We start from the raw sequence: 13468 nt of genomic DNA on the forward strand, positions 1-13468 counted from the left end.
AATGAACATTCACAACATTTCTATCCACAGTTTTTACCAATACTGAGAAAAAACACTGTGAATCTACATATTGTAGCTTTTTTACAACTTAAATTTTCTAATGCGTCTCCTGTCTGCTCGGTGTAAGCACAGCCTACAGTTTAAAGTCCAGAAAGTCTAAAAAGTCCCAGAATTTTTTGTTGTGTGATTCTTTATTGCAGCAGAGTCACTCATTCCTTCATGGTTGCAACGAAGAGTGAAATTGTTGGGTTTTTTTTACAGCATTATTTTTGATTAACTTTACATGAAGCACATAGAATAAAGTGATTCTGATAAAATATTATTCAAGCTTAGATTTAGTTAAGTTTCCTGACAGAATAGATGGCTAGTTTAAAGAGTGTCAGAAATCTGAAATTGAAATTTGAAAATCCAACGATCATGGCAAGACTCCAAAATGTCAAGGTGATGTGTTTCAAGAAATTTCAAGTTCGGTGGTGAAGAACTTGACTAAACCTAAACTGTGATCTGAGGCACCTTTGGGAGAGACTGTCCTTGAAAATGGTGTTTATGTTCCAATGACAAAGCAGTCCACCACGATAGTCATTAAGATGGGAGCTAAAGACAAAGCCAAGTGGCATTTTTAGCACAAAACAAAGTTTGCAAAGGAAGGACGTGGGTGGATTTATCTACAAAATGTTGGACTTGACACAGGAGACTGTTTGTTTTTATAGTATTTAGGTATTATTATATATATATTATATAAGTATTTTAAAGTACAGTGGTTCCATAAACACAACTACATAGTAAATAATGAGCTAATGATGATCAAGGTCCCCTAACCCTTAACCTGTACCTAACCTAACCCAAGTCGTGCTCTTTCCACAAACCTAGCCAAGTTACATTTGGTGTCTGAACCGAAGCAAACCTTAGCAGCTTGTCAGGTCATTAAGTAGATTTTCTCCTAATGTGGGTGTCAGATCAGAAACTGTTCTATGGGTTGTTCTAGAGGTCACAGAAAAGTGCAATATGGAGGACTTGTTGCTTTGGACGAATCAGAGTAACTCTTATTATGCAACATTAGCACCCAGTGTCACAGGTTTTCTTTTTGCTGAATGATAAAACATCTGCAGCCAAGATAAAAAAAAAGTAAAATAAAATCTCGTGGACAGCCTTCACAGAAAAGAAATGCCACAGCAGATTAATGTCTACAGTTTTGCGATGAAATATTCAACAGTCACTTCCTGTATGAGTGTAATGTAGTGTCTGGATGATGAACCCCCGTACAGAGCGTCTGAACTCTTATTCTGTCGTGGTTATGAGTTGTCATTTGTCCTTCCATTAGTTGTCATTAGTAGTTTTTCTGTTGGCAACCAAAAGGCATCCAGTACATTTGGCCAATTAGGAGAGTGTTGCTAATTGTTCAGAATAAGTAACACAAAATATGCAGTTTGGTTGGCTTTTAACTCTTTATCAGGAAGGAACCATATATGGTGACTTCCACAGGCTTTAACAATGGCAGAGGACACTTTTACTCACATTCTGAAGGCTTACCCCAATCTTCACAACTTTTGGTCCACCATATTTCAGTGGTACTCCACTGTACTTAATCATCACATTGATCCAGATCCACACACTGCTCAATGAGGATTTTCTTCAGACACGGAAAAAATGAATCACAATGCACGCTCTGCCTTGACATGTGGCATGATAATAGCTAAACGATGCATTTTGAAATGATGGAAATCTGACTCTGTTCCCACAATTTAAAACTGGTTAAATGAATTAACAGGTATTTTGCATGTGGAAAAGCTGAGATATGATCTGTCTGGTAAGCCACAGAAATGTCTAAAAATCTGGAACCCTGTACTTCTTGACATAAAAGACTAATGGACATCAGGCCTTTGATGGCACGCCTTCGTACCTCCGGCACATATATCGTGAAGGGACTTTGTGACTTATGTTCTACAATTTTATGTCTCAAAACACGCAGAAATACTCATTCTTCTTCTTTGTGTGTGTGCATTTTGCATGTTGTCTAATTCTTCTTATTGGCATGGTTGAGTGGGAGGGAGCAAATGGGCGTTACTGTTCAAATTGCTACTGTTATCCTTTTACTGTTATTGTCATTGTATGTATTTTGTAAATGTGAAAAAATTATGAATACATGTTGAAAAAAAAAATGGCAGGGGGCAGCATCACTTGACTTTATCCAGCCAATCAGAGAAGTCACTATGTCCTCCAATCAATCACGAGTCAGCCAGAGGATACTGTGACGCAAGTAAGTAAGTCCGACTAGTGATTTGGAAATAAATGTTCGTTCATCCACCCATCCATCCAGACAGACAACGAAGCACACTCACATTCACACCTATGGACAATTTAGAATTACTAATTAACCTCAACATGTTTTTGGACTGTGTGGGAGGAAGCTGGAGAACCCGGAGAGAACCCACACTGCACGGGGAGAACATGCAGAAAGATCCCGGGTGTCCTAACCGGGATGCGAACCGGTGACCTTCTTGCTGCGAGGCGCTTTGACTTTGATTTTCAACCTAAATCTGAAAAAGTCAAAAAAGAAGAAAATGTCCTCTTATATACACCACGAACACCTCAGGGTTGAAATTTTAAACATCCAAGTATTTCAGTGAGTGCTCTTTAAAGGGTTAACTTTGACTGTAATTCATACTCATTTCCACACACAGACCTCCGTCAAAATGATAAAATCCTGCATTTTACAAAAATGTAACTTAAATGGCAGCGCTGGTGTGGCTCCCTTTATGCTTTATCTTTATCAATCAGTCTGTCACAGCCTGACCTTTCTCGTGTATTCAACAGCACATTTTTAAAGGTTTCCACCAAAATCCATGCACTCTCTTTGTATGATAATGCCCTTCCCTAACCACAGGCCACACAGCGGCGTAGCTCCCGCCTCAGCCTCTGTCATCCCTCCTCTGTCTGCTACCCGGGTTTGTATGAATGTTAGATTCACTCTTAGTCTGTGACAGACACGCTGGGGATTTAGTGGCATCAACAAAGAGACGCGGCTTCTGTCGACTGATCTCTGCGTCCTTTTGTGTTGACACTGTTTTCACGAGCTGTGTAAAAAGCTACAAAGGTTTTCTGCTTCACACTCTGTTGGCTAATTGCATCAAAGCATTTGGAGTCTGTTGTCTCAGCCCCCGTGTTTGTACAAGCATCAAAAGGAGAGAGAGCTTCAGCATGTGGAACCTGTGCCAGATATAATCTATCCAGCATGGAGGGACGCAAGAATGCAGAAACCAGGCGAGTGTGACGGTGGCATTTGTTTGTCTCCCCCCCTGTGCAACAAATACAACCTGACAGGAAATTTACAAATTCAACGTCACTCTTCCCTCTCCCGGTAATGAAGTAAAATCTTATGACGCAGTTTGCCTCGGCGAGAGAGATGGAAGTCGTGTGGACTGACGACAGACAGATGGAAAGTTAGAGAGAGACGATCTGATATCAGATGTCAGGTTTGTAGCTGATCAGACACCTGCAGAGGATTCAAAAAAGAATCACAGACATGGGACACATGGCGCGGTATGTATGTGTGTGTGTGTCTATGTGTGTTATTGTATTCATACGCATGCCTAAGCGTAATCATGTGCATTTATTCTGTATGTCTGCATGACTGTGCATAGGATGTGAAACCAGATACTGTACATTTTACTCTGCCGTTAGCGTGTGTGTGTGTGTGACAGCAGGGTGGGCTGCACGGAGCTGGAGCTAAAACGCTGGCAGTGTCTGTTCATTCGGCCATGTGACATGATTTATGTGCGAGACACGGGGTGTAAATGTCCTGCCTGTGACCAGCAGACCAAACAACAGTCCAAACCTGAAGACGAATAAAACGGATTATTCAGTGCTTTCCGACGACGCCACTCTCTCTCGCACTTCCTCCCGTGTTCTCTCTTCATCTCCCATCTCTCACTCTCTCTCTCTATTCCACCCTGCGTTTCCTTTCCTGCTCGTGCCCTGGTTTCGTTCACCTTTCCACCAGGAAGCTTGGGCAGATGCACCCAGCCTCCAGCCACGCTGAGCCACAGTCGCAGTCCTTCCACTCTGCTGTTTTTAGCACTTCCACATGTGCACTTTTATCATTGCCTCTCAAGACGTGTTACAGATGTGTTAACAGCGAGAGGTACGGTGCGCTGCTGTCGGCTTGTGAAGAAGAGAAAAAAGCAAGGCAGGAATATGGAACGAGAAACCTACTGAATAGTGTAGAAAACACAACGTAGAGAGGTTTCATGCTTTTATATGTTCTGCATGTTTTCTGTCTATTTTTGTGGATGTGTGTTAAAACGCTGATTTGGTGTGGGCAGTAAGAAAACAACAATTCTTGTAAAAAATGAATAAATAAATGTCATTTTACAAATAACAGCTTTGGCCACTTGGTATATTGATGAGTTATTACATCAGCAGAGGGTCAAATCATCAGCACAAAGGGTAGCAAGTGACATTAAACTTATTAAACCATGCTTGTGCTCTGGGATTTTGCTCTTTTTTTGCTTTGGAGCAAATAGTTAGCATGAAGTTGATGAATGAAATCTGTCTTGATTAGATTTTAAATAAAAAATACCAACTATGCTGTGGCACACAAGTTTGTGACGTGCAGGTGATGTTGATGATGTTATTAAGGCCTCGTTCACATGTAGCAGGTATCTCACAAAACGAAGATAATTTTCTATGATTTGTCATCCACACGAAAACGCAGATTTGCGGCATTAAAAACAATTCTTTCAAAAACCTCCGGCCAAAATGAAGATTTGCGAATCCTCCGTTCATGCGTCTGCATGTGGACGTCTGGGTTTTAGGTTTCGAAACATCACCGCCCGCAACAAAGTGTGTTCTTTACATCACATATGCAACCTGTGTTTACATTTGGAAACAGCGTGGACGCCCTCAAAACTGTGTTGTCTCTGGTCCAGGCCCAGATACCACTCCACGTACAAGAACACAGGCAAGGGATGACGTTATTTTATGTTATTTGCCACCATCTTGCCATTCCACGTCCGAGGCATGTTCTCCGTCAAAGACACTGACGCCTGTTTTGGGTCAGACCAGGACGCACTGCCAGCTGGTGGGAGAACTTTGAAATCGTGCTCCTGGAGGAATGGCGTGACGACTTCGGTATGTCCCGGTCGTCGCTCCTGTTGTCGGAGTTATTACATCCTCACGTAGAACATGATGTGCTTAAAAACGCACTCATGTGGTTAGGTGTGGATGGATTTTTTTCTAAAAATGAGTTTGTTTCTAGAGGAGGAGGATATTTAGTTTTACAAAAACCCTGCTACATGTGGACAAAGCCTAAACGATATTGTTCTAAGCCGTCTAAATAAAAAGAACAAACACAACCACACTGAGTTGACCCAAATCAAACAGGCTTGAGATGAATATGCTATTCATTTTGGGGTTTGGGGTTTTTATTATATCAGCAACCCTCATCACTGAAAAAAAAATCTCATCCACCTGGAGTCCTATACTTGTCTTTTGTTTCACTTTAGCGTTATGGTTAGATAAAAATATCAATTCTGGATGATTCTGCTTTTTTTTTTTTTTATGTCAAAGGCCGATGTTTTAAAAATTCTTATTTTATACGATATTTCCAGTCAGCTACATGCAATACGATGCGTTTAAGGTTACAGATAGATTGTAGTGAAGGTAAATAGAACATCAATAACCCCAGCAACAACCCTGCGACCTTTCAACACCGTTCCAATTGTGCTGTTTATTTTTACCGCCGTAATAAACAGTCTGCATTTATATGATGCGGTATACTGATTTTGTTATATTTACAATGTGATTCTCTTCTGAGCGCATGAAATCAACTGCATGCAAGTGTCTCTCTGTCCTGGGAGAGAGGTCTGAGGCTGTATAGTCAGAGGGTTTTGTAGAGTTGAAGATTGTAAAGCCAAACTTGTGATATTAGGCTACAAAAATATACCTGAACTGACTTCACTAACATCCAAAGCTCCGTATTATTATTGTGTGTTCATCAGTTTGCACACACATGTACAAGCTACAATGCAAGATGCTTACCTAACAATAGGGAGCAACTTTGGTTCAGTGTTTGGTTCAAGGCCAATAGATTAATCTGCCAACCTATACAGCAACTTTGCATCACGGTCGAACGGTAAAACAACATCTTAATAACTGAAATGCTGGATTCCACCTGCAGAGGAAGGCCACAAGATTGTTTTGAGAATATCTTTTGTCAAATTGTTTTTCTTCACAAGGCCAAATATGACCCTTCAGGCTCAACGTTTTCAAGTTTCCGACCTTCAGCAAAGATTGTTTTAGGGACAAAAGCGAGACAGGATGCAGGATGTGTGAGGAGAGCAGAGCTGACAGGAGATGCAAGAAGTGTAAAGCAGATAAGGGTTGAGAGGGAGAGGAAGAGGAGACAAATAAAGGACAAGAAAGCAGATTAGGACAGAGGGGAATGTCAACGTCCATGTGTCCAGGTGTAGAAATGATGGGGAGTGGCAGATTGTGTTTTTAAATTACTGGTCGGCCTGTTGAATATTTATGAAGCAGACAGAGGCAAAGACTAGGTGCGAAAGGGAGAGATGGACGCAGGGAGGAAATTGGAAGGGACAGACTGTCTCCTCTGATGGATAATGACAGCCCCAAGTCACAGATTAAAGCCTGGACAACTGCTTCAATAATGTTAGGAACCTCCGTGGGGCATTTGCAAATGAAAGTGGGGAAACAGACTGAAAAAGACCTCGATGGATGAAATAAAAGACAATGTGAAATATAATGAGCGTGGGACGGCTGCCATGTCTGTTAATTAAACATATTAAAGAAGTCTGAATACATTTAAATGTATTTGTTAAAAGGACAGAGTCGAGCTTATAAAATTTATCAAAGCTGGTAGAGCAGTGGTGCTTGCATTAAATTTAATGTGTCGCAGGTAATAAGAGTTTTCATCACACAAAGTATAAACAATGTAGAGTTGCTGTCTTGTTTACTTACTTATAAGACCTACAGCTGCAAGACCATATCTGACCATTTAAATATCTGAACGTCATTTGTTGCAGATGAAAGAAAAAGCAAAATTAAAAATCCTAACTGATAATAGTTTATATAAAAACCAACAGTAAAGTGTGTGTGTCACCAATTATGAAGCAATTCAGAATTAGCATAATAGCTCATTGTAAACACCGAGGTTTGATTTAATTCTATACCGTATTAAAAAAATAGCCATTACTCTCTGAAAAGTCCACATTTTTTTGAGTCGCACTGGTCATCCGCCGTAATGGGCCATCCAGTTAACAGAGGGCTCATCCGCACACATAGTGGCACATATAGAGATGTAAAATTAGAGCAGCAAGTTCCCTCTGGCAGGGAAACCTCCTGGTTTGGGAGAGAAGCATCTGGACAATACTATCCCAGAGGCCCACATGCTGGCAACTGACTGAGGAGTCCCCACTGTGTCTGAGGACAGAATACAGAGCACAGCGAAGCTCCCCGTCCAGAATAACACATCAGTCAGACAACTGGGGCCAATTCGCATGTCCAAAGGAGCGACATAAATAGAGGATAGAATTAGGAGAGGTGGCTTTTTTGAGGCGTGAAACTGTTTCCTGTGGTGAAAAAGTTGTCTAAGTTTACACAAAAACCTCTTTTCTATCACGTTCTCAAGGCTATTTGCTCGTTTATGGGTGTAAACCGGGGAAACGTCTCTCTTTCCTCAGCACTAAATACTGCATTGCACTATGCTACACGCAACGCTGTCATGTGCTGAAGCATCGTCGTTAAAACGCATATGGTAGCACACTTTAACGGAGACGCAAAGAAAACAGAGAGACGACGTTCTGAAACAAAATCACATGGCGACAGATAGATAGAATGGGGACAGCACAGTCCGGACCGAGAGGAGAGCAGCAGCTGTTCCTGTTTCCTGTTCTCTCCGAGCCTATATACCAACACAGCATGGCAGCGTACCCTGGGGACGGATCCGGAAAAAAAAAAAAAAACAAAGGCTCTTAAAACAAAACCCAATCACCACGCTGTAGCATTAATAGGCTTTTCTCAGGTGCGTGCTCTATTAAGTCTGCCATCTGTGTGTTTGACTCATGCTATCGCAGACTGGAAGTGCATTAAATGTCATCCTATGTCTTTACGGTTAAGGATATGCAAAACTTACAGCATATGTGAAAATTAGTTTGTTATTAAATACAGACTTAATGCAAACCTTCTGTCAGACCCTGAAGTGTTTGAAGGGGGTTATTTTCTTGCAAAAGCCTCCACTTTTTTTCTCCCCCTGTGGGAGTCAGGAGATTGACAGGAAGCGGAGCCTGACATAATGCATGTACTGATATGAAAACTCTCAACTCAGGCACAAAGAAATACAACAAAACAGAAATTCTGACATAACAAGGAAAAAAAAAAGGGAGGGGGGGTGAAAGAAAAAAATCGTCATGAAATATCTACAGTATGTTTTTCAACTATGTGACAATTTCTTTTCCATACTGTACGGTGCTGAAATGAAATGTCACCCGCTTTCTGAAGGAAACACAGCAGCCTGGATGTCTGCATAAGGCCCGTTTCTGCCATTGTTGCCTTATTTTCATTCTCCATGATGCTCCGTATAAACACATACTGTGAGTAATCTTGTTTTCATTAATTTTTTACCATATCATTTCAGTACACCGTGGTTATCCAGTCACATCTAAAGAATGGGAGGTTTTTTTTGCAAGTTACTCGGGACCGGGCCAACAGGGCAGACTGGAGGGAAATGGAAATATTAAATATAGATGGCTGTTTCTGACAGCAGAGTGGAAGAGAAATAAACTTTCCAACCATGGAACACCCTGTCAACAGTATATGCCCCCATCCTTATTATCAAGAGGACCCATGTCAGCCCTGTCAGAGTGCTTGAAGTATCTTGCTATCTGTGGAAATGTGTTAAGTAGATGTTGATCCAATGCTCTCCCTTTGCAGCTCTTCACATTTTCTGAACTTTCTGGTTTGGCAACTTGGTAATAAGACAATTTCACCACATGAGGCAGCTTTTAACCAACAAATTATGACTAAGCGCGACTCCTAAATGACATCAAATGTCATTATACGCATTTATAACAGTGCTCGGTCACTCTCGGGGCATGAAATTACCCCATTCAGCAGCCACATGCTGTACAATTTTGACTGTGGTGGGCGACTCAGGCTGTCTCTCTTTTAGCTTGGCAGGTCACAAGATTGTTTTCAAACTGTGTTTTTCCCCCATTCTATAATTTCCTGAGCTGCTAAAATATTAAATTGACTTGGAAAAATTGGTGCCAGTCAGCCGCTGCGAAGGAGAAAGACTCATGCCTCGGTCTTTATATAGCTAACTACACATAATACCGCCTTAAGGGGAAGGCTCTCTCGTCAGTGGAGGCATTATAAAGGGACAGATGTGCAGTTGTTTTTACTTGGACACACATTATAGACACCCCTGCCGTTGGCTCTATCATCCAATGGATTCGAAATCTCTGTTCAACCAATTATCCGATGACAAATGCACACCTGGTTTGGGTTGAATATATCTGTTTTCCTCGTCTCTTTGTCCATTTAGACTCTGATGAAGACAGCGTTGCATTGAAGTCCGTCTGCACCATAAAAGGCTGTGAATTAAACAATGTGCTCCAGCCCTTCTTTTTTAGTACTGTGGAAATCTGCTGAGGAGGGAACCAAGAAGCAACCACCATGACTTTAAAACAGCTTTGCTTGTGTACAAGTCCGCTCATGGTCCAGCACCAAAGTACATCTCTGACATGTTAGTACCATATGAACCATGTTGGGCTCTGAGAACCTCAGGGGCAGGTCTCCTGCTGGTGCCCAGAGTCAGGACCAAACACGGTGAGGCTGGGTTCCAGTTTTCTGCAGCTAAAATCTGGAACTGGATTTCAGAAGATGTGAGACAGGCCTGAACTCTGACAATGTTCAAATCCAGGCTGAAAACAGTTCTGTTTAGATGTGCATATGACATCCATCCATCCATTATCTATACACCGCTTAATCCTCACGAGGGTCGCGGGGGGCTGGAGTCTATCCCAGCTCAGGGTGAAGGCAGGGGACACCCTGGACAGGTCACCAGTCTATCACAGGGCTACACTTAGAGACAGACAACCAAGCACACTCACATTCACACCTACAGACAATTTAGAATCACCAATTAACCTCAACATGTTTTTGGACTGTGTGGGAGGAAGCCGGAGAAGAACCCACACTGCACGGGGAGAACATGCAAACTCCACCGGGACGCGAACCGGCAACCTTCTTGCTGTGAGGCAACAGTGCTACCAACTGCGCCACCTTGCAGCATATATGACAGCTGCAAGTATTTTACATGTACTATTTTATGGATTGATTTTGTCTGCCTCTTTGCTTTTAATGTAATAAATTAATAATTGTGTTTATGTTCTGTGGACTGATTTTATCTTTGTGTGAAGCACTTTAAATTACCTCGGGTAACTACCTCGTCAGTCGACTTCCAAACAAAAATCTTCTCGTTTACAATTAGTTTAAAACCAGAATCTGCTCCGTGCATATCAACGCTGCCACTTTAGGTGCTGCCATCCGTAAAAGGGACATTTCATTTCCTCGTGCAGCCCCTTTTCCCAAAGTTTATGCGATATTCAGCTAAACTGGGAATTTTCGCATCCATTTGTCGTCTGCCACTCCCCGTGTACAACAACATTTGGCGAGACTTGTCGTTTTAGTCTCAGTGACTGTTAAGAGACGGGGACGTGAATCAGTAGAATAAGGCTCTTGGCCTCTGCTTAAAAGATACAGTCATTACTATTCCAGTGGATACCCACACAGGGGTACTACATTACTATCCTTTCATATCACACGCAGCATGGTGGGATAATTTTCCCAAGAAAAACCCACTTTTAACACGATAAAATATAAATGATAAGGGACAGTAAGAGGCGCTGAAGCAGGCAGATATTCCACCTTTTAATGTGTCAGTCTTCTGAAATCACGTTGAACAGAAAGTACCCAACCATTTCAAATCAAAATTAAACATTGTGGTTGACCAGAATTAATACCATCTCTACCATGAAAGGTCCAGCGACTAACCTACAATCAGTATAATGAGTTATCCTATAACCATTTAACGAGTTCAAGTACTCGGGATTTCAATACTTTGGTGTTTTACTTCTGTTTCCTGCCACGAAACTTAATGAAGTACGGAGAAAAGTGTTTTACATATCCTCTGTAATATCCACACCCTTATGGGTACCTTCCCAATTAAGGCCTCACTTTGATGCATGTGTGGTTTGTTAAGCTTTAGTGTGGCTCTCTGTGGGGGTGCAATAAGAATGCGCTTTTTGTTTTGGGATTTTCGTCTAATTTGTAATCAAGTCCTCCGAGGGGCCAGCAAACAACTGTTGAAAATTCATAAGCTCGGTTGAATTTTTAACAGGGTGCGTTGCTGTACGATAGAGCGTCTCCTTGTTGTCCGATGTAGTGGTATGTGGGTCAGTGTGTGTGTGAGAGGAGCGACCCCAGTTCTGCGCCGGTTATCGGTTTGATTCCTGAATTGACCTCAGAGTGTTTCAGATAACAGAAGCTACCGAACGGCATTTAAGGCTGTGATCTATTTCGTCCCAAATCTATTTGTGTTGTGATGCTTGTTGTTATTGTGGATGATTCATTGAAATGTTGTGATGGCGAGTCTGTTTAAAACCTTTTCCACAGTCACCTTAGTTTCCGTTTTTTTGTTGTTTTTTTCAATTTTTATTTGCTGTGCATGAAAAAAAAGCACAAAAAAAATCTCTGAATGTATCTTCTCTTTCATTAAGCACCACAAAACTCTCACAGGACTTACTGTACCAACGTTGCTTCTTGTGATTCTTGTCAGTGCTCATCAAGCTTTGCAGAAAAAAAAAAAAAAAAGAGCGAGTGAAAACGTCTGCAAACTGGGGTTTTATTCTTTGAGGTTTTTCTGTTTTTCCCTCTGATTTTATTAGAACAGCATGTCCCCCTGGGCCCCGAGTTGGTGACTGATTACAGATTCTGTCGACAAGCTTAGCATCAGTCTGAACTGTGCGCATGGTTGCATAAATACCCATTTCATTATACTCTGACAGTGACTCCAACACAATATTCGCCTGCATCAAAAAGAGCCTTTTCAGCCTTCTGGGTGGCAGTGTTGTCAGTAAGCATTAATAGCCAAGTCCTTTACAAGGTTTGTATGATGCTTCTTGTACTAAACAAACAACGTAACACTGAGTCAAGTTGTGTATTTTAATGTGATATTTTTGTTTTGCTTTGTTTGCTGTTTATTTAACTCTAATATTCTCTGGGATTAAAATTGTCACACGTCTGCGGTACAGTCAAAACTGTGCTTAGGCCCGTCACGCATTTCATCCTTTTCAGTCGTAACATTAGCTGCGTAAACACAGTGGAGCCCTGTGACTGGCCCATAATGCCAATTAAGGTAATTTCACCCAGGCTTCACCCCATTACAGGACAGGTGTTAGGGGGCGAAGTGTTTAACACAAACCCGGGCGCTCTGCTGGGTCGAGGTGGAAGAGTGAACAGCAACCTGCTCCGAGCCACAAGCCTCATTGACTGTTGCTGTTCAGTCAGTCAGCCAGAATAGCTGCCCGTCTGGGTGTGTGTGTGTGTTTGTGTGTGTGCAGCACCATGAGACTCGTTGATCAGTCAAACACACCTGCTGTTAAGGACATACATGAGCACAGAGCAAAACGTGTCACCTTAAAGTCCCACAGCAGCCACCAAACCTCACCTGCCCTTGTAGAAAAAAAAAAACATAGAATCTAAAACACTCACAGGAAAGTCATTTACATCCACTGATCCCTATCTAAACTCCAACATGGACTTTGGGAAACATTCGCTCACACACAGACCAGTGAATCACAAAATGGGTGAACTTTGAAAAATAAAAGAGCCAATTTTATAAAAGAAGCTTCCAGAGGAATGGAGAGTGGCTTTTTAAAATAAAACAACAAAAGGTTATAAGAGTTTACCAGGACCTCCGTAGGGGTGCAAACTTTCAAAACAGAGGTCTAAATTATCCTTAAGGAGCTTATTATTTCAAAATAAAAGCCTCAATAAGTCCTGAATGTCAGCTAGCAGGGTCGTAAGTTGGCGGGTTTTCGTATGAGAAGCTCCAAAAGGACTGCAAGCTCTCAGTAGTGAAGGGAAAGATGAAGTCTTGCCAGCACATATTGGCCTGTTGCACTTCATTATCATTCTGCTACTGGGGGGGAAAAATAACACTCTGGCCTGTTTGTATTTCTTTAAACCAATCACAATTATATCTGCCTGTGTTGAGCCGTGGATGCAGCAATGGCCCCTCTGCAAAATAGTGATGGGTCTAATTGTTATGGGGAACATTTGCACGCAGGGATGTGAAACAAAACTAGCTGAGATACCTCACTGTATATTTCAAATCCTCTGTGAAATCTGACATTTTCAACGTGGTACTTTGCCAGCACAGAGGTTG

The sequence above is a fragment of the Stegastes partitus genome, unplaced genomic scaffold, assembly GCF_000690725.1.
Source record: "Stegastes partitus isolate 25-593 unplaced genomic scaffold, Stegastes_partitus-1.0.2 Scaffold41, whole genome shotgun sequence".
NCBI lineage: Eukaryota > Metazoa > Chordata > Actinopteri > Pomacentridae > Stegastes > Stegastes partitus.